This window comes from Lynx canadensis, chromosome D4 (assembly GCF_007474595.2).
Source record: "Lynx canadensis isolate LIC74 chromosome D4, mLynCan4.pri.v2, whole genome shotgun sequence".
Taxonomy (NCBI): domain Eukaryota; kingdom Metazoa; phylum Chordata; class Mammalia; order Carnivora; family Felidae; genus Lynx; species Lynx canadensis.
The window spans coordinates 28,926,628-28,948,755 of NC_044315.2; the positions used below are offsets into that span (position 1 = coordinate 28,926,628).

General features: G+C 41.9%; 1 protein-coding gene across 9 annotated transcripts in view; it reads left to right on the forward strand.

The window, feature by feature from the left end:
• Positions 1 to 22,128, forward strand: part of LOC115500058 (aminopeptidase O (putative)) — a 346,654-nt gene that overhangs the window by 244,580 nt on the left and 79,946 nt on the right. The window lies entirely within an intron of this gene.

The following is a 22,128-nucleotide window of genomic DNA, read 5'->3' on the forward strand; positions in this document are numbered from 1 at the left end:
GGGGGAGATGTCGGCCACCAGCCACCATGAACTCATTCCTAAAAAGGACGCATTGCCTTCTGTTCGGGGATGCGTGGCACCTGTTAAAAGTTATTTGTTTGGCCCAGTCCTTGGGAGCAGAAAAGAATAAAATCCTGAGGTCTAAAAAAGCGAAACAAAACAGGGGTGGATAAGGCAGCACCTTGTCCCGGGAGCCAGTGCTCTCACCTCCTAGGTATTATAAGGAGGTTCTGTGACTTCCACGGTGGTGGAAGTCATTTGCCGAAGTCATTGCCAGGCCATTTGCCGACTAGAAAAATCTCAAAAACAAAGTTAAGGATTGTCTGATCCCAACTAGCCAAGCACTGCCTTCTTGTTTTAGATGGGGGCAGAGGGCATTCGCCAAAGCTGCGTGCCTTGTGCTCCGAGGCCAGGCGGTTGCAAGGCGCCCAGACATTCTTTCCGCGGCCTGGCAGCTGGGAAGAGTGGGGAGCTCAGAGAGCAGAATCCTGAAATTTCCTGGCTCCGAACAACAAGGCCGCTGTATTCAGCAGTTAGCCCTCAGGGAAGAGGAAAGAAAGAGTCCTTAATCGGGTGCCCAGAAGCAGGCGCACCCCGCTTGGGTTGTAACACTGGGGCTGACCCTCTTGGTCCCAGGAGGTTCCCTGATTTCCCCTGAAGAGAAGGAGGCTGTGCCACCAGCAGGAGGTTTTTGCTTTTCATTAAAAGTGGGAGGGGTGCGGCGAAAGGGAGATTTGCCTCTGAGCGGTACATTTTTTCCAAGGTCTAGTTGCGTTTGTGACAGCTTATAGTGTAGACAAGAATTTCTGCTATAAACTGACGAAACCTGCTGTCAAAACACAGCCAGGTGCAATGAGGCCAACCCAGCTATAAATTGTCTTTAAGACCCAACTGGTATTTCCTTGGGCGCTTAACTGTTCAGTAAAAACAACAGCGTCAGACAGAAAAGACCCTGATTTAGTGCACATCTTTCCATTGGTGAATGATCAGACGACATCATTTCATCTCTGTACCCATTCTCTGCCATTATGTATATGGTTGATGCTGATTTACTTGCTCACAGCCCTTTTTGTGCTCCTTGAGAGTTCCTTCTCCCTTCCACCGCAGTGAAAGGTTCTGCAAAGGCCCAGGACCCTCTGGTTGCAGGAGCCTGGCAGTGAATGGGACACCTTGTTCTTTGTCCTCATCGTTATAATATAAAGTTACTAGTGTGCTTGGCCTGGATTGACAACCAGGGCACTGAAATCGCTTCGATGCTCTTTGTTCTCGTTAAAAATTTCTGTCCACCAGCAATTGAAGTCATTCATGACAAAAGAGTCACGTTCTCCTGGTAAAGTTTTCATTCCACAGGTTACAGAGGCTTTTTGTCTCCTCTCAGGAAGGCTTGCCTTGTGGTTGGCCTCGATTTTCCTTTTTGGCCACACTGAATGGAAATCATTTAAAAAAATGTGGAAATCACTTCAGCAGCAATAAAAGTAAGCATGAGCCCCAAAGAAGTAAAAGAAATTGGATCCAAACCTCTTTAAAGAACACCCAACCCTGTAACCTTTGGCTTTGCAAACAGATTTAAAATAGATTGTACCATTGGTATTATAGGTTATTTCCTTTTATGACTTTTTTCTAATTATAGAAGTATTACATATTTATTTTAGAATATAAAAAAAATTGTAATAAGAAAATTAAAATGGCCCAGAGATAATTTTTTGGGATAAATCCCTTCAGTCATTTTTTTTTGATGTATGAATACATAGTTTGACCTTTGTCTACCTTTTTATTGTTGTTTTTGTTTTGTTTTGTTTTGTTTCTGAGAGAGAGAGAGAGTGCATGCGTGAGCAGGAGAGAGGGGCAGAGAGGGAGAGAGAGAATCTTAAGCAGGCTCCACACTCAGTGTGGAGTCCAACATGGGTCTCAATCCCATGACCCCAGGATCACAACCTGAGCCCAAATCAAGAGTTGGATGCTCAACCAACTGAGCCACCCAGGTACCCTGTCTCCCTTTTTAAAACTCAAAATAAGATGTTCTCTGTAGCAAGTTCAAGCAGTAGCAAAATATAAAAAGCAAAAGCCCTTGCCCCCTCAGCCTTACTCCCCAGAGCTCATCCATGCTTGCTAACCACTTAGTATGAGTCCTTCCACACATTTTATGTGATATACAGAATGTAGGTGCATATCTTTAAAAAAAAAATGTTTATTTATTTATTTTGAGAGAGAGAGAAAGAGAGAAAGAGAGAAAGAGCGAGGCAGCGGCAGAGAAAAAGGGAGAGAAAGAATCCCAAGTAGGTTCTGTGCTGTCAGTGCAGGGCTCTATCTAACAAATCACAAGATCATGACCTGAGCCAAAATCAAGAGTTGGAGGCTTAACCAACTGACCCACCCAGGCATCCCTAGGTGCATACCTTTTTTAAATAAAATTGGAATCTTTTTATTCAAACTGAAAGTTCTCATTTAAAAGTATATCTTAAGCAGTTTTCCATATCCTTTGATATAATTTAAGAGCCATAATTTTTAACAGCTGCATAACTTTCTCTTTTTTTAAATTTTTTAAGTTTTGAGAGAGAAAAAGAGTGTGAGCGGGGGAGGGGCAGAGAAGGAGACACAGAATCTGAAGCAGGCTCTAAGCTTTGAGCTGTCAGCACAGAGCATGACGCAGGGCTCGAACCCACGGTCTGTGAGATCATGACCTGCGCTGAAGTCAGAGGCTTAACCGACTGAGCCACCCAGGTGCCCCTGCAGCTGCATAGCTTTCTAACAAATGGTACTGTAATTTAATTTACTCAGATTCCCTCCTCGCCCCCACTGTTGGAATAGTATACATTATTTCTTAGAAAGTCACCCATTCTGCTAATTTGGCCATTCTATAAATAGATTTTGATTTCTTTTCATGTCTGCCCAAAGGTCTCCTCCCGCCCCCTACCAGCCCATATGTACACATATTCCAATCTCCTTTTAAAACATTTATATGCAGATACATTAGAAATAACTTTTCCCATCCAGTCTTTCATCTCTACTTCCTTATTTTAGCTGCTACAGAATTCTCCGACTCCTCTTTTTCTTTGAATTCCTGGCCACATTGCCAAGTCCTGGTATCCTTATGTACATATTTATTAAATTTTGAATTTTCTTTCCTTTCCTAGCACCTCCCCCATTGTTTCATTGTATTTTGCTTGGACTGGTTCAGTAACTAATTGGTTTTTTAGCCACCAAACCATCCCCCATCTATCGCTGCATCAATACGAAGTGAATCTTTCCAAAAGACTCATCCTCACCAGGAACTTTTTTCCTCACTGACAGTGGATTGAGAACAAACTCTTTGGCCTGCTATTTGAGGCTATCAGCAGAACTGCCCTAGGCTGTCTTTTTAAACTTTAATTTCTACCCTCCTAGGCGTATGTCCAACCATAATTTCCAATCTCTACATGATCGTTTCTTTGCCCCCAGCCTTCCTTTGCGCATGCCTTTTTCTCTCCCTGCAATGCCTTCCTTTCTGTGTCCTTAGCAAGTGTGGTAGCCTGCCTTACATTGTTGCTGTTTGCGTTGTGCCTCATGCACAGGCTGCTCAACCCCCCACCCCCCGCCCCCCCGCCAGAGGAAACAAGGGCTGTGTCTGACTCATCCTTGCCTTACCTGCTGTGATGCACATAGTAGGTGCTCAGGGTCTATGGCAATATGGCAGCTGCTAGCTACATGCAGTTATTAGTGCTTGAAAAATATTTAGTGTACCTGAAGAGCTGAATTTTTAATTGAATCTAAATCTAAAGTTAAAAGAGTAATTCAGTTTTTGTTTGGAACAACTTTGGGTATGTGAATGAATCTACTTTTTTTTTTTTAATGTTTATTTTTGAGAGAGAGAGACCGAGTATAAGCTGGGAAGGGGCAGAGAGAGAGGGAGACAGAATCTGAAGCAGGCTCCAGGCTTTGAGCTGTCAGCACAGAGCCTGACGTGGGGCTCAAACTCACGAACCGTGAGATCATGACCTGAGCCGAGGTCGGACACTTAACCGACTGAGCCACCCCAGCGCCCTAATGAATCTACTTTTTAAACTAAATTTTATGAAATCTAAATACAGTTCAAGCATTTCTGGTTAAAATTTAGCACTTGAGGTGGACTGTGAAAACTCATCAGATTTAGATTTAATATAAAAAAATGAAGGGTAAATATCTCTTTAATGTTTTTTAAAATATTGTTTACATGTCAAAATGATACTATTTTGGCTATATCATAACCCAATGCATATATACCCAGTAAAAAATACTATTAAAATTAATTGTAGCTGTTACATGTTATTTTTTAAATTCAGCAACTAGAAAATTTTAAATGACAAATGTGGCTTGCGTATATTCCTATTGAACAGTGCTGCTCTAAAGCTATTAGTTGAATTAAAATCTGAGTGCACCATGCCTTAAAATCCCCCACCAAATAAATGTAAGTGAAAACATCTATATTTTTGTCAGATGTATGGATAAAGATACAGCTTGACCAACCCATACACGCCCTTCAATCTGCTCTGACATCACAGATGATTATAATGCATGGATGGGAGCACTTATTCACAGTGGACATCCAGAAGGGCATGAACTAATTACCAGCCTCACTTCAGCTCTTCATTTCAACTCCCAGGCAACCTGTTTCCCGAGGTACTATTAAGTAGCACACAGACGCCAGAGCGCCTCACGGCCCATCTCTGGCTCTGTCTGCTCTGGGGGAAGTGCTCAGCACATGTGAAATGGCAAAATCACAGGCAGCAGTGGCACTGATGAGGATAGAGAAGATGGGGGAGAGCTGATCACATCGAGTGTCTGGGAAATAGGCAGGAAGCAGCTCAAGCTCCCAGACTTGCTCCTGCATCCCAGAAGTTACAACAGCAGGCTATTGTGTTGTCTTGGAAAACACCACTTCTTTTTAAGCACACATCTACAAGTTGCCAAAGGTCACACAAGCAAATGATGGAAAACTCAAGTCTCCTAGGGAAAGTGTGCCGGTTACAAAACAGGAAATTTGATAAGATGTGGTGCTTGTAGCACAGAGAAAGTCAGTGGTTCATTAGGCGAATAACTTGTAAGCTTGTTTTTGCACGGTTTAGGTAATAACACCAACATTATTTTTTGTTTGTTTGTTTAATTTTATTTTTTATTTTTTAAAATTTACATCCAAATTAGTTAGCATATAGTGAAACGATGATTTCAGGAGTAGATTCCTTAATACCCCTTCCCCATTTAGTCCATCCCCCCTCCTACAACCCCTCCAGTAACCCTCAGTTTGTTCTCCATATTTAAGAGTCTCTTATTTTGTCCTTCTCTCTGTGTTTATGTTATTTTTGTTTCCCTTCCCTTACGTTCATCTGTTTTGTCTCTTAAAGTCCTCATATGAGTGAAGTCATATGATTTTTGTCTTTCTCTGACTGATTTCACTTAGCATAACACCCTCCAGTTCCATCCACGTAGTTGCAAATGGCAAGATTTTATTCTTTTTAATTGCCGAGTAGTACTCCATTGTATATATATATACCACATCTTCTTTATCCATTCATCCATCGATGGACATTTGGGCTCTTTCCATACTTAGGCTATTGTTGATAGTGCTGCTATAAACATGGGGGTGCATGTGTCCCTTCGAAACAGCACACCTGTATCCTGTGGATAAATGCCTAGTAGTGCAATTGCTGGGTCGTAGGGTAGTTCTATTTTTAGTTTTTTGAGGAACCTCCATACTGTTTTCCAGAGTGGCTGCACCAGCTTGCATTCCCACCAACAATGCAAAACAGACCCTCTTTCTCCGCATCCTCACCAACATCTGTTGTTGCCTGAGTTGTTATTGTTAGCCATTCTGACAGGTGTAAGGTGGTATCTCATTGTGGTTTTGATTTGTATTTCCCTGATGATGAGTGATGTTGAGCATTTTTTCATGTGTCGGTTGGCCATCTGGATGTCTTCCTTGGAGAAGTGTCTATTCATATCTTTTGCCCATTTCTTCACTGGATTATTTGTTTTTTGGGTGTTGATTTGATAAGTTCTTTATAGATTTTGGATACTAACCCTTTATCTGATATGTCATTTGCAAATATCTTCTCCTATTCTGTCAGTTGCCTTTTAGTTTTGCTGATTGTTTCCTTTGCTGTGCAGAAAAAAGCTTTCTATTTTGATGAGGTCCCAATAGTTCATTTTTGCTTTTGTTTCCCTTGCTTCCGGAGACATGTTGAGTAAGAAGTTGCTTCGGGCAAGATCAAAGAGGTTTTTGCCTGCTTTCTCCTCGAGGATTTTGATGGCTTCCTGTCTTACATTGAGGTCTTTCATCCATTTTTTTTATTTTTGTGTATGGTGTAAGAAAGTGGTCCAGGTTCACTCTTCTGCATGTCGCTGTCCAGTTTTCTCAGTACCACTTGCTGAAGAGACTGTCTTTATTCCATTGGATATTCTTTCCTGCTTTGTCAAAGATTAGTTGGCCATACGTTTGTGGTTCCATTTCTGAGTTCTCTATTCTGTTCCATTGATCTGAGTGTCTGTTCTTGTGCCATAACAGCAACATTATTTTAAGGCCCGTTGGGATACTCCATCTCAGTGGTGTCTATAAGAATTCTACATTTAAATTCTTTTAATGTTTATTTTTGAGAGAAAGAGAGAGAGAGAGAAACAGAGCATGAGTGGGGGAGGGGCAGAAAGAAAGGGAGACACAGAATCCGAAGCAGACTCCAGGCTCTGAGCCATCAGCATAGAGCCTGATGCAGGGCTCGAACTCGCGAACTGCAAGATCATGACCTGAGCCGAAGTTGGACGCTTAATCAACCTAGCCACCGAGGCGCCCCAAGAATTCTACATTTAATGGTCACTCAAGAAAACCGAGACCGGTTGGTTTGTTTTTTACAAATTCCAGAGAAATTGTATTAGTTCTTTTCTTTTCTTTTTTTTTTTTTTTATCAATAATAGCATTTACCATTATGAGGTGAGCTTTGGGGGCTCCTAATAATTTTGCTGTCATTTTTGTCCAGTGGTTCGACTCATGTTTTCTAAGTGAGTAGACATCTTGTAAGGGGTACTTTGAGATACATTGACTAGATTCTCTGGCCTCAGTTTGGGCAGGGCCTGTAATGTTGAGTCACCATGGTTTATCGAATAAACCCCTCAGAGTGATACACTGTTTCACAGTCACAAGAGACGGAGAGTTTTCGTTTGTAGCCTGATTTTACATGAAGGCGTCTGTGCCTTCATGCTCGTATTAGTTCAGGCTGCCACAACAAAATCCCACAGACTGGGAGGCTTAAGCAACAGACATTTATCATCTCATGGTTTGGGAGGCCGGAAGTGCAAGATCAAGGTGTGGGCAGGTTTGGTTTCTCCTCAGGCCTCTTTCCTTGCTTACATACAGCCACCTTTTCGCTTTGTCCTCACGTGGTCTCTTCTGTGTTCGTACAGATCTCTGTCCTAATCTTCTCTTCTTATAAGGACACCAGTTGGATTATATTAGAGCCTACTAATGTGATCTCATTTTACCTTAATCACCTTTTTAAAGGCCCTATCTCCAATACAATCACATTCTGAGGTATTAAGGGTTAGGACTTCAACATGCGAATTTGGGGAGAAAACTTCAGTACTTAGCAATGTTTATTCCCAACACTTCCCTGATTAGTTCCACATTTCTTGTGAATCCCTTCAAAATGGCCAATAAAAATCACTCAAGTCAACCTCACTATATTTTATTCCCCTAGGGATGTATATTTTGGGTGTCTATAGTTTTGGGGGGGGGGGTCCCAAATGACATTCTGTCTTGTGGAATGACAGAGAAAGAAATATGGGAAGGAAGGGTCTGTTCTTCCAGAGAGTACTAGGCAACTGAAGGTCTGTGCTGGGCATTGCGTGTTAGTGGGGGCATCTGATCTGACACTGTCTAAATGCATAAGGCACCATGAGGAAACAGGAGGCATTTCCCTTTGGTGTGCCAATGAAAGCTCTGTGTCCTCCCTTCCTTTCTCTCCCTTTCAAAACCCGATTTCCAGAAAGAATTTGAATCTCATTCACAAGAGTCTAAGAGGAGACTCCAAGGGAATAATAAGGATGAAAAGTGTCTCCTCTCCCTTGAAGATTTCCTTTGTAACTGTGTTGGAGCCTAGGCTTCTACAGAGCTGTGAAGCATCCCAGGCCAGATGGATGAGATTTGTGAGAGGAATCTTCCAGGGTCTGAAATCATACCTACTCCAGTGCCTTCCCTCTGTCCCCTCCCTTCTTCCCACAAATAAAGCCTGTACGGCTGTCCTTTATCAGGGACTGTGGATGACTCAAAGATGAGAGAACACAGGCTTTGCCCTCAACGTGCTTAATAATTCAGTAGGGAAAACAGATACACAAATAACCAACCTAAGGCAGAAAGCAGTAACTTGTGAAAAATGAACTAAAGTTTAGCATTTGGAAGAAAGAGGTCATTTCCCATGTGTGGAAGCAGGGAGGGCTGAAGTACCATTTGAAGGCAATCTTGAAGGACACGTAGGAGAGAAGGCCATTCCAGGCAGGAGGAGAGCCATAACCAGCGTCTGGTGGTGGAAAACTGAGCATGTATGTTGGAGTCAGAGCTCTATGATGGGGAGGCGGGGCTGAGGAACCAGTTTGTCATAAGCATGATTAAGGCTCGGTGGGTAGTGCCCAGAGGAATGGAGGAATGGAGGCAGTATCCCAGAGGAATGGAGGCAGTATCCTGATGGAAGGGAGGGGGGAAAGCAGCTTCCTAGCCAGCCTCACTGTCACTCCCTGCTCCCTCCCAGCCTCTGCCACATTCTAAACAAGGTCATTCTGCCCGCAGTAATAGAAGGGTCCGTGCATTTTTTTTTGTAGCGATAAAAAAATATAATTGGTGAATGCATTTTTTTCTTTTTAGAGAGAAAGTGTGCAAAAGCAGGGGAGAGGGGCAGAAGGAGAGAGAATCTTAAGCAGGCTCCATGCTCAGTGTGGAGCCCGACACAGGGCTCAATCCCATGACCCTGAGCTGAAATCAAGAGAGTCAGACACTTAACCAGCTGAGCCACCCAGGGACTCTAGGTGAATGCATTTTGGCCACGGTTTGGAATAGTGATCTTTCCCCCTTCCATTTCCCTTGTCAGGGACGGGTTTATTGTTGCTTGCTTTTCGTGGAGAGTGGGATCTGCAAAGGGCATTGATTAGTTAGGCAGGACCCTGCCAGACTGCACAGAACTTGGATGTGATGCTGGAGGGTTCCCACAAGATTCAAGAGCCACTGAGGACCGCCAGAGGCTTGCAGATGTGCAAGCAGCCTGGCTAAAAGGAAGACTCCCGGATGAAAGGCCAAGCCTCACTCCTCCATTCGGGTTCTAGGGAGTTTCGCAAAGTGAGAGGAACAGTGAGGGAGTGACTTTCACCCCATGGTTTTTAACTTCGAACTCTTATGTCCAGGAACTGTTCATTTACATGGATGCTTTTTAAAAGCATCATTCAGTATCTGGATGGTCAATGGTGTCTCCCCAGAAAGCACATGCAGTGGGCCAACAGGTAGAGAAATAAGTAAGAAGCCATGTGAAACAGGCACAAGTTCATGTAATGCAGATAACATGCCTGAATCCTGCTAAGTGATGAGGGAGAACACTGAGGATATTGACCTAGACGGAGGCCTGCATCCTTTAGGATCTCAGATTGGGCATCTATTTTTATTTTTTTTTTAAGTCTATTTATTTATTTTGAGAGAGAGAGAGTGCACACATCTGCATGAGCAGGGGAGGGACAGAGAAAGGGAGAGAGAGAATCCCAACCCTCCCCCGCCAAACTGTGAGATCATGACCTGAGCTGAGATCAAGGGTTGGACACTTAACAGACTGAGCCACCCAGGTGCCCTGGACACCTATTTTTAAAGTGAGCTCAGGAAGGCATATGGGAATGGCTGTCTCAGGTGGGTAAAGAGCATTTAAGAACTTGTTTCTTTAGAAAGAATAAAAACTCTGGGGGCGTCTGGGTGGTCAGTCTATTAAGCATCCAACTCTGGCTCAGGTCATGACCTCACAGTCCGATCTGTAAGTTCGAGCCCCATGTTGGGCTCTGTGCTGACAGCTCAGATCCTGGAGCCTCCTTCAGAGTCTGTGTCTCCCTCTCTCTCTGCCCCTCTCTCCCACTCATACTCTGTCTCTCTCTCTCTCTCTCTCTGAAAAATAAATGGTGAAAAACAATTTAAAAAAAAAGAGTAAAAATTCTGAACTGGCCCAGAGGGACACTAACATGATCAGGGTATGACACTATGGAGAGAAAAACAATATTTGCTTCCTTTTGAATCAGAAGGAAAAGGAAGCAGGAGCCACTAGCTTTGAAAAGTCTATTTGGCTTCATCCAGTTGATAGAGACAGTTGGTAGGGGCTTGTGTACACACATGGTTTTTAATAAAGAGATAAGTGTGGGTATTTTCCAGAACCATAGCTTTGTAGGCTTGGGTTAGAGATCCACAAGTCCACGAAGCCCAGTCGTGCTGAGACCTGGTTATCAGAATCATCCAGGAAGCTGTTTAAAACTACAGACCCTGGACTCAGACCCTACCTAGTGAATGATGCTCTCCATAAGTAGGGCTGGGACCAACTGACAGAATCCATAATTAGGTCATATTCTGGAATGTATTGAATCAAAAGAAGTTTTCTTATTCACTGAGTATAATCTAAGCTCTTAGGATCCTTTAGTCTTACATTCCTCCTGGGCAATCCAATTATTTGGCAGTGTGGTTCGGGTTTATTTGTTCAACCATTATGCCACGCATTGTGCTAGACAGTGGGCTTATGGAGCGGAAAGGACACAGCTCTGCTCATGAGCCCATGGCCCATGGGGGCATCTACAAACCAACCATTTTTTCCAGGTGTGCAAAAGGGTTAGGGTTAGGGTTAGGGGAATCAAAGAGGTTGACTTCTTTGCCACATTCAGCTAGGAGACTAAGTCCATTGGAAGACTGCATGCCTGGAGGCAGGAGACTCAGCTGTGCCCCACTGGGTCACAAGTCAGCCAGCTCATGTGCAAGGGAGCCAGTATGATTGGCCTCAAGGTATAAAGTCTGGTAGTCCATGTTTGGATCTACAGGTCTTACTTGTTTTTCAGGCTCATATATACTGTGTACCCATGAGAGAGATTCACCTAAGTAAGGACATCGAAGCAATCATAGTGATAACCACTTATCAGGACTTCATTGTAATGGTGCTTTATCTATTTCATAGAGAGACATCTCTGGAAAGAAGGAGCAATGTAAACTCAAAGAATTAGCACAAAGATATCAGCTTTAGGTTGTAAACCTTTATGTCAATAGAAAAGCATTTGATTCTACTTTTGAAGAATTGCCCCTATTCTCTGTTTTATTAGCCTGAAGGCATATTCTTGTAGACTCTTTATCAAAGGCTGGTTATTCTGTATTTGCCTTGTACTCTTCCCACATCTGGGGAGAGCCCTGAGACCCAGTAGTGTGGTGACTTGTGCACTTGTTACACACACACACACACCCACACACACACAGGGCCCCTTGGCACTTTGACATTGCACAGCATTGTTGCACATACTGATGTTCAGCTCTGCATCCCATGCCTCTGGGCAGCGGCTCTGATGGTGGCCCTCCACGATGGTCACAGGGACTTCCGCCAGCACCTGCCGCCAGAGCACCTGCTGACAAGGAAAGCTATTAGGAACACTTGGCTGATTTTAGGCCACAGGCCTTTTTTTCCCCTTCTCTTTTGTGGAAAGACATTATGTCGTACGAAATAGGTGTATATTTACTATGCGCGTGGTATGTGCTTCTTGGGTGTGGCCTCTATTGCTTCCTGGTTAAATATTAGTCTTTTCTGGTGTTGCACAGCCTTCAGTCTGCTTTAGAATCCTAGACAGGAGCAAGTCTTGGTGAGGAGCTCATTTTTTCTCCTATGGGGGAGCTGCACCCCAGGAGTGGTGGCCTGATCTGCCCAAGCTGATAGCTCTTGTGAATGACAGTGCCACAGCTCAGCTCTAGGACCCTTAATCGTCTGTCCATCCAAGTAAGGTATTTTGTGTTTTTAGCAGGGTTACTTTTAATCCAAATCAGCTTGATCCCATCCTTGTCTTCAGTTTTACAAGACTTATGAAGAGATAACAAATGAATACAGCAGGGAGCTCTGAGCGGTGGTGATTTTTAATGTAATTAATGACTGCTCCTTTTCCTAAATCTGTTCTTTATTCTTTAGTGGGCAAAAATGTGCCTTGTGCATGCAGTAATATGAACCTTACTTTCCAGGGCTTTTCGTAAGTGTGTGCCATGGTGTATATACATCCTTCTTCCAATGGATGTTTCTAAATAGTAGCCCTGTGTATCTGACTGACTACTTTGCATGGGAAATTTATGGCTTTACGGCATTTTTTGGTGTGAAAAATAGGAGTGTGTGTAGAGATGAGTTTAGGTCTTTGCCTTTAGAAAGACATAGCTATTCCTCCCTTGAAATGGCAACTAAATTAGGTAATAAATATCAGGTCACCAAGATAACAAATGAGAAAAAGCAATTGGTCTAACAAAAATGTGTGCTTATGTACTTTCTAAAGCATTTAAGGGATGCATCCTTTATCTTCTTACTTGCATTCAAAAGCAAATTCCAACTAGAGTCCCTGGCTTTTGCCCTCATTTTGTCCCCTCCACTTCCCCAGAGCAGGAGAGCATTGGGGTGCACGGCCCGATGGTGACCCACCAGCAAGTGTATCGCAGGTCAGGATAATAGTTCGTGATTGTCAAACTTCCCAAATCCAAATACGTGTTTAAAACAGGACAGCATGTCACACACATATCTCTGTATGGCAGTTGTCTGTGATTTATTGGCACTTGGCAGTGGGTGTGTTCGGCTCATTCAACAGAAGACCCTGTCCTTCCAGGTTGGCCTTCACAGGCTCAGTGTTTCTGCTGCTGATCCTATTTATAACTACCACCACCATATCTAAGTGGGGTCCAGACAATTTGATGCATAAAATGCAAGGCTGCATTATTTTGAGGTTAAGGAGCAGGAACAGAGGCTGGGTGGGAGAGGAGAGTCAGTTGTGTCGTATCCAATTTGCTGTTTTCACAAAGCACGCTGTAGTGAATTTTTGTTCTGCAAACTTAATCCTATATTGGATGCAGGAGGCAACTGATACATTAGATGCAGCTTTGCAAGCAGTCCTGTACTGCACTAAGCTGTGTGGCCTTGGGTGAACCACTTGCCTTCTCTGAGCCCTTCCTGCTTCTTTGGGGAATGGGGGGCACTGGCTTGGGTGAAGGCCAGAGCCACTTTTTTACCGTATGCTGTGCCCAGTACCTGGCTGAGCTGTGAGCTCCAGATGAGCCTGGTGGCCTCTGAGAGGAACAAAGTTGGGATTTGCTTTTCCTCTAAGCATCTTCCTTTCTTACCTGGGAATCTGTGGAATTGCCCTTAGTTTGGACTGGTATTGGGAGAGTTTTTGTATGTTTCCTCCTGAGTGGTGTTTTACAAAGGTATACTCTCAAGAAATCTCGTGTGTGCATTTCTTTGCTCTTCAGTTGGCAAATTGCTATTTGAAATGATTATTAGGAGAAATCATAGGTAATAATCAATCTGCAAGAGCGTTTAGGCTGGCTGATCATTGAAGAACAGGCATTTGCTTCTATTGCAAATCAGTTATTCACAGACCTGTTTGGCCAGCAGGAGGTGAAAAAAAATTTTTTGCCAGGGCTGTCGATGTCTTGAAATGCCTGCAGATCAATAAAAGCTGCAGGTGAGTTTACCTTAGACAGAGGCAACTATTATTTCTAGGACACATTTTGAGCCATAAAAATAAGTATTCACTTATGTCTGTTGTCCAGATGACCTTGGGGGGAAAAATGTCCAGTGAGTTCTGGGAGAGGAAGACATTGGGGCCAAATGGTCCAGAAGGAGCATCTCATTTTTTATGCTGCTTTTATATTTAAATCTGTAGATTATTTACCACTTTAAAAAATAAAACCAAGCAGAGCCAGTAATGAAATGTTTATGAGAAATTGCTACAGTGATCTCTGAGCTTGTAACAGAATATTGCAATATTCCTTATATTGACAAAGTGGAACCTATTTGGCATTGAGGTATAACAAGAAATGATCAAACCCAGATGCTTTCCTAAAATTATATTTTCAGTGCATTTATATGTCTGTTACAAAGTGTGCTACATGCTAAAAATATTTTCCTTTGTAGGCTAAGGGAATTTCAAACCACATTGAGAGCTACATAGATCAGATGGTTTTTCTTAAAGAGCATTTAGGGCATCCTGGTTGTCATTAGTCCTGACCTTGCAATACGACATTATTTATGCCAGGAACCTTCACAATTCACTTCTTAATCTCAGCAACATTATTGGCATGAAAATGCATGGAAGGGAGACCAGAGTCAATACATCAGACTTGGGGGCTAAGACTCCAGGGCAACAAGTGATAATAGGGTTGAACTGGAGAGAAAGGCCCTCACTCCCATGGCCTGTTTATGGGGAGAGGTTGTCTTCCGTGTTGGCAGCTCCTCTGGTCTTCATCTCCTTTGCTCTGTATTCTCTTCCTTTTTCCTCAGTTGTGTGTGCAGTCACTTTTCATATTCCTTGTGGCCAGGCAAAGATACATTCTCTGTAAGACTCTTCCTGGTTATACTTATTGGAAAGTTGGCTTCTCCAGAGTTCTTGCTGAGTTTCTCCTCCTCAGATTGTATTTCTTCATCGCTGTCGGTGATTTTGTGACTGAAAGATGTCTGCCTGAGTTTTGTATAAATGCATCTAGTGAATGAAAGTATAAATGGGGGCGCCTGGGTGACTCAGTTGGTTAAGTGTCTGACTCTTGATTTCAGCTCAGGTAACAGTCTCACGGTTTGTGAGGTGGAGCTGTGTGTCAGGCTCTGTGCTAACAGTGCAGAGCCTGCTTGGGACTCTCCCTTCTCTCTCCACCCCTCCCCTGCTCACTTTCTCACTCTTAAAATAAATAAGTAAATAAACATTAAAAAAAAAAAGCTGTAAATGGGTAAATCCAAGAACATGTAGGTTAGATAGCTCTGTGTAGAATTGTATTTATCAATTTAATCTTTCTCTCTTCTTACTTATTACATTAGCTTTAAATGCACGTAGCTACTATCAGGATTTTAGATGTTTTTGCATCTAACACCTGGTCATATTGGTACCTTCAGAGAACAATTTGGAAATATCAAATTTCATTTTACAATATTCTTAGAACAACAGTGGGCTTATTGTTTTTGAGAGAGATGGGACCAGAAACAGAATGATCCCCTTTATAATAAGGCACATGAGAAAGAGAACTTGCTTCCTCACATCCACCAGTCCTTTGGGAAGGGACAGGCACTTGTTGGTTGTAGCTCAGCTGTGCCATATCACCGTAGGCCCCATCAGTGGCATCACATCTGTGCGGTGGTCAGGTGAGGCTTTGTATCATGATGTCACATCTCATTGATTTGATACCTTTGAAATTTTACTTAAGTTCAGAATATCAGACATAAGGCCCAGGCTTTTGTTCTGGGGCTGGGGGGTGGGAGGAAGAGGAAGGGAATTAGCATCTACCGGCCCATCTTTGTGCCTCTTGCTTTATGGGCTATTTCATTTCATCCGCAGCTCTGCAAGACAGACAGCATAATCTCCTAGAGGTCATGTGACACACCCGAGGTTACACAGCTTCTAGCTGGCAAGGATGGAGGTAGCTGAGGTCTAAATTCTGAACTGTATATTTCTTATTACACATGGCTTTGTTCAAAGATTGTTAAGCCACATTCATAAGACAGCACTTAAAAGCAACAACAGCATATCTAGTGGTATATTAGCCTGGTTTCCAATGCTCTTGGACCTCAGAGAGCAAGGCAGTGAGGTAAGAAATGTTCAGATGGAAGGCAAAACTAAAGCAGACCTCAGTATTTATGGTATAAATTGAAATCCATAATTGTAAAGACAGAAATGACCAGCAGATTGTTACGTTTAAGAGAATCTAACATACGTAATATTAATATGAATATGAATTCCCTGGGTAGATTCTTAAATTCTGCATATTAGGTGCTTATGATGAGGCTAATAAAGCTTTAATGTTCTTTGTGGTTCTTTTTCATCTCTCCTACTACTGAGCACAAAAGCTGTGTTGTATGCAGAATGGCTGGGTTGATCCCTAGTAGAGAGAAGTTATGTTTGGTATCTAAAGAACAATGAGAGTTTGCTGCTTGGCTGATCAATGCTGGATCAAGTTCACATTCTCTGGCTCCTACTCTCCCACCTACACAGGCAGGGGGGTGGAAGCGGAGCAAAGGAGGGAGGCTGGGTCCTTTCTTCACTGAGAAAGAGATGTGAGCTTGGGCTTTCCTAATATGGACACAGCTGAGCCTGTGTAGCATTAAACATTGATTTAATCCACTGCTGGAGGAAACATCCTACAAAAAGTGAAGAGATTAGCAGCCAATTAATTCCGGCCCTTCCCGTTGTTTTCCTGGAACACCTCTTCTATGGATCTAAATGTTTGGTGAACAAACAGTCTGGAAAATAGCTTTTTCTCATGTATTATTTATATTTGGGACAGCCATCCTACCCACCCTCCCATTGTGATGGATTTTACTTTCCTTACTCTGTGTGTGTGTGTGTGTGTGTGTGTGTGTGTGTGTGTTCTTACTTCTGAACAGAGGTGGGATGATTTAGGCCCATTGTGCTTGTTTGCAAATTGTGACTTCATTGGGTTCTCTTGGGAGGCCAGATGAGAGGCAAGCCAGTCTGAGTGCCAATGTTTTTAAAAATAGACATGCTGGGGCCCCAGACTCCCAATGCATAGCCTCCTTTAAAGGTACCATGAAGCACAAGGCACTCCCAGTGCAAATATTTACAGGTACCACACCCACTCCATCTTAGGGAATAACCAAAGGGACCTAGGCATGAGCATTTGCTTTTCAAGCTACTGAAATATTAACATATATGTTTATGCTTTTAAAAAATAGTAACTAATATCTTCTGTAAGGCTTGTTGCCAGAGTAGTTTTCCTATAGCATCATTGTAGTGTGTTTTTCTAAATAAGGAAGCCCATCTGGTAAGAGGATGGTGTCCAACACTAAGTAGGATCAACCTGGGTTGCTTCCTGTGCAGAACAGTAGCTTTTGCACATAACGAAGGGTCTTTTCCATTGGTTCACACTGACCCTTAATCATGGCCAGAAATCTTCCAAATGCAAGATATTTGTTTCCAGGGAATAGGTGGCAGCCATCGACATAATTAGAACATTGTCTACAGGGGATGAGTGGGGAAATAACCACCTCATGTATACAGCTTTCCAGGTTCCCTGAAAGGCAAGGATCTATGCTGCTTTCACTCAGGATCCAGAATTGTATTAACTGCGAACCTGGAAAAAATTCTGAAAAGCCAAATACCCATCCATTCTTGCCTCCCTTCTGGTTAGTGTTGAGATCTTCCATTTCTTTTCAATCTTTTGTCTATGTGTGTACTTAACTAATCTTGCTGAGAAGTTCATCCCTATGTGTAAACTATAGGAAATGCTACGCTGGGTCAGGCTGACAGCATTGTGTCTGCTGACTACCCAGAGACTTATTGAAATAGAACTTAATAGATGGCTGTCCTCTGTGGCACTGACCTTGAAATTTAGATGTCTCCCAAACATCTGGAATTTCTTAATAGTAACTTGTTAGAGATAGGTCACCATTAAAATGATCTAAACCAGGGGTTCTCACCACTGGCAGTACAGTGGAATCACGGGGGAGGCATGGGGGTGGGGAAGGCTTTAAAAATGACTGATGCCAGGGTTCCACTCTCAGGATGTGAATTTAAGTGGTCTGGAGTGCCACCTGGGCATTGGGGTTTGTAAACCCTCCTGGTGATTCTAAGAAGCAGTCAGGGGACCCACGGATCTAAAGCCACACCTAAATAACTTTATATTTCACCTGTGAAACTCTTTAAGGTCAAAGTGTCCGTGAATGTTAAGCTTCTGTAAAGAATTGCAGTCATACAGGTGCTGAAGGGGTATACAATATCTGTTTTCTGAAATGGCCATTTCAATGGATTTTTATGGTATGGGATAATATTTTATGGGCTGTGTTTTGATCTGACGTTGATCAGATCCACATAATAAGCAACTATTTTAAAGTAAGACAGTCATGCTAGATGTTCCTTAAGCTCTCATGCTAGAGTAGAAAGAGTACTACATTTACAGCCAGGAGATCTAAGGGCCACACAATATTAAGTACTAAATACAGGAAAATTTAGGGCACCTGGCTGGCTCAGTTGGTAGAGCATGTGATTCTTGATCTTGGAGTTGTAAGCTCGAGTCCCACGTTGGGTGTAGAGATTGCTTAAAAATAAAATCTTAAAAAAAAAAGATACAGGGGCACCTGGGTGGCTGAGTCAGTTAAGCGTCCAACTCGATCTCAGCTCAGGTCATGATCTCAGGGTTCATGAGATCAAGCCCCATGTTGGGCTCTGCACTGACAGCATGGAGCCTGCTTGGGATTCTCTCTCTCTCTCTCTCTCTCTCTCTCTCTCTCTCTCTCCCTCTCTCTCTGTCTGTCTCTGTCTCTCTCTCTCTCTGCCCCTCCCCTACTCTCTCTCTCTCTTACAAAATAAATAAACATGAAAAAAATATTTTTTAAGGTCCAAAAATTCCCCAAGACTCAGTTTCTTCATCCTGAAAATGGGACTGTGTGGGAAACAAACAGAATGGCCTACATGTGGAAGCACTTTGCAAGCCTTACAAAATTGACCACCCTGGTTCTTTCTACCAGTTCTGAGGTTCCGTCATCTCTGATATACGTAGCAGTTCAGTACTTTTTGTGTCTTAAGGTCTCTTCTGTCCAGCTTCTAGCGATGTTGTATTCTTAGTTTTAACAGTCTAGAATTTGATAAATAACAACTGCACATCACATGTGTCTCTCGATTTTCACAACTCTCTAAGAAAGGAGGCTTAGACCTCACACGATGGATATATGGCAGAGCCTGGATTCAAAGGCTGTCTGCATGCTCCTTCTACCATGCCGTGTCACTGCCTGGTCACATGTGTGTCCTGAGGTGAGGGACCGTGTCTTACTCATCTCTGTGTTCACAATCTAGTGTTCTGTTTTGCAGTAGGCTCTCAGTACACTTGTTAAGTGACTAACCTGTCCATATGTCCAGTCTACATTCTTCTTCTGGAGGTCAGAGCTCATTTCCTCTGGTTTTGATATCAAAAAAGATAAAATGGTTGGTTAACATTTTTATAGTATTTCAGTGTGATGTCTGTATAGCATTGTATTTACTTTTGTTTTATATTTTAACAGTTTTTTCCCTTGAATTTTATGACTATAATCATACGTCCTTTCCTTTTGTGCTTCACTTCTAAGTGTTTTTAATGGAGAGAAATATTAGAACCATAACATTTTTTCCAGACCCCCTTCCTCTCCCAGAAAAGAAAAAGAAAATTAAAGAAAGAAAAAATAAACCAAGAATATTTTATTTATTCTTATTCCTCCTTGCCCAAAACGGAGTTAAGACAGCTTCCAAAGCAAAATACAACATGATAAAAATAAATTAAAATATTAAAAATGAAGCAATGTGAAAATAATGGCAAGAAAATAAGATGGGGCCAGGAATTAAATTAGCATACAATATGCACTCCCTGCAGTTCCTATGCTTGGTTTAGTGTAAGGTCACAGAATTTTCTAGAAGAGGGAAAAGGGATCAATTTGCAGTGTTCATGAGGTAAAACAAACCAGGTGCCTCAGTCCAGCTATTCCTGATGTTGATACCAGGGAGAAGTTTTTCCTGTGGGTCCTCTCAGAAAATTACTCTTTAATGTAATAAACAATCCTCTGAAACCATCCTTACGGTAAACATTGTGATGGATTTTATGGGGCTGTTTCTTATAATGCGCCTCAATAAAGGTTGATGGCTTCTTACCAGAACATAATGCGATAAAAGGAATTTCACAGAGCACCAGTAAGATGTAGTCCTGCGCCAGCTGTATGGTGGTCTGCTCTAATCCAAAAGGATCTTAGAGTATCTAGGGTAAGGGTTTGGGCAATCAGAAAAATCTGTAAACTTTCTGACAATTGATGTGTGTGGAGGAAGTGGGTAGGGGACCATGTGTGTTGTAGGGGTATTTTTTTTCCTAGGGTGCCAACAGCTGATAGCTAATGCTTCAGATTCTCAGAGGGGATCTACCAATGCAAGAACCAAGCATGTTCCCTCAGGCACGTTCTGTAAAAGTTTCTAACAGTTTGGGGTTATGATAGCTGAGAGGAAGAGGTTCTGTGAGCCCGTTCACTGCAGAACAAATGTGGGAAGGATTTCCTTTTTTGAAAACCATGCTTTATAAGGATTCCACTAAGAGGTCCATTGGGCAGGGCCAAAATCCTTGTGAGAGAGAATTAGGCATTCATTCTTACAGAGACACAAAATGGGCAATAATAGAAAGTATAGCTTTTCTAAAATCAAACAAAAGATATCATAAAGGAATGCTACATTCTAAAATGGTAGAGCAAAGTTTAAAGACATAGACATATGAGAACTTTGACCCCAATCAGGATTACTTCCTTGTTGTTATTTGCAACTTAAACTAGCCTTGATTTTATTTCCAGTTTTGTGTAGATGCTTACTTTTCCATTTACCCTCAATATATGTTGGCTATAGATCCCTTCTGAAACCAGCAAAAGCTTCTGGACCTCTCTACCTTGTTTGGTATTAAAAGGTCTTTTGACTTCTTACACTAGATAGTTTTTCCTCTGCTGTGCCCAAGGGAGTGTAATTTGCCATCTGAGGCTGTTTGGACTAATTAAAGGGCTCCCCTTGTCTGCCCTTTCGGCCTTCTAGGTGACTAGGAAAGTGTGCTGCTGCTTCTCATTCCTCCGGACTATAGCTCATCATGAAACAGAAGCACATATCCATCCTAACAACACGACATTGATATCACTATCTTATTACAGTGAAAAGAGTCATTTCCTCTTAACAACAACAACAACAAAACCAAAACAAACAAACAAACAAAAAAAAAAAAACAGAAAAAGGTTTTCTCTCCAAAAGTAGTCTCCAGCCACTAGATTAAGTAATGCTTTTATTCTAAAGCAATGGCATTTTCCTCAGCCTCTGAAATTGTCTTCAGCTATTATAAACTGCATTGACAAGAAAGTTTCTTAGAACAACTTCCTTTCAAAACTTGCATCTCTACTAGACGAAACATTTTTCAAAACATAATTCAAATAGAAAACATCTGTTTTTAAAAGATAGCTTTAAAGTGCTTTCACCACTTTCTTAAAGATAGTTATTAGACTATCCATCCCTGACTACAGAATTCCAATTTTTAAAAAGTGGTCTTCTTCCAGTTTCTCCACACCTTACCTTTGTCAGGGTCAGCCCATGAAGAAAGAGAGATTCAGGTGGGCAAAAGGAGAAATGTGTGGAAGTTATATTGAACACAAAAAAAGAATGAAAATTTTTCTAATAATATTTTCCCAATAATTTTGAAATATGTTACTGTTTTATTCCAAATTAAATTCAGCTGCTAGCACCATTTTAGAATATAATTTTTATGATTAATATTAGGGAATTAGGAATCTTTATTTCTCATTTCTATTTTTATTTTCTTTTTGCTTTTCTGTTTTTATTTTTTTTAAGTCATTTTAGAAGTACCCTAGCAATGAACTGATGTCCATGGTCTTTCTCTTTAAAAAATGCACAATTTTGTGCTCTTTACAAAACAAGGTATTTTAGTGGCAAAACAAACAGGAGCTAATTAGAAAGATCTTCATCTTGAGACTCTTCCCCTTGAAATTTCATACGCTATTCATTCAGCCATTTGTTCCTATGTCTTCCACTCACTTACTTAACATATGTATTTCGTATCTACTATGTGCCAGCAGTGTTTTTATTGACTGGACAAAAATCAACAACAAAAGAGACAGTATCTCTTTCTTCCTGGACTTTATTTTTTTTTTCTTCCTGGACTTTAAAGACAGTTTGGGAGATAGACATTCAACAAATTAATAAAAAATAGCTCTAATAGAATGTACAACACAGAGCGAGCCCTAATGTAAACCATGGGCTGTAGTTACTAATGATGGATCAAATATTGGTTCATGAATTGTAACATGCAGCACAGTAATGCAAGATGTTAGTAACAGAGAAAACTGTGTGTTATGTTGGCATATGAAAACTCTGCTTTCTGCATAAATT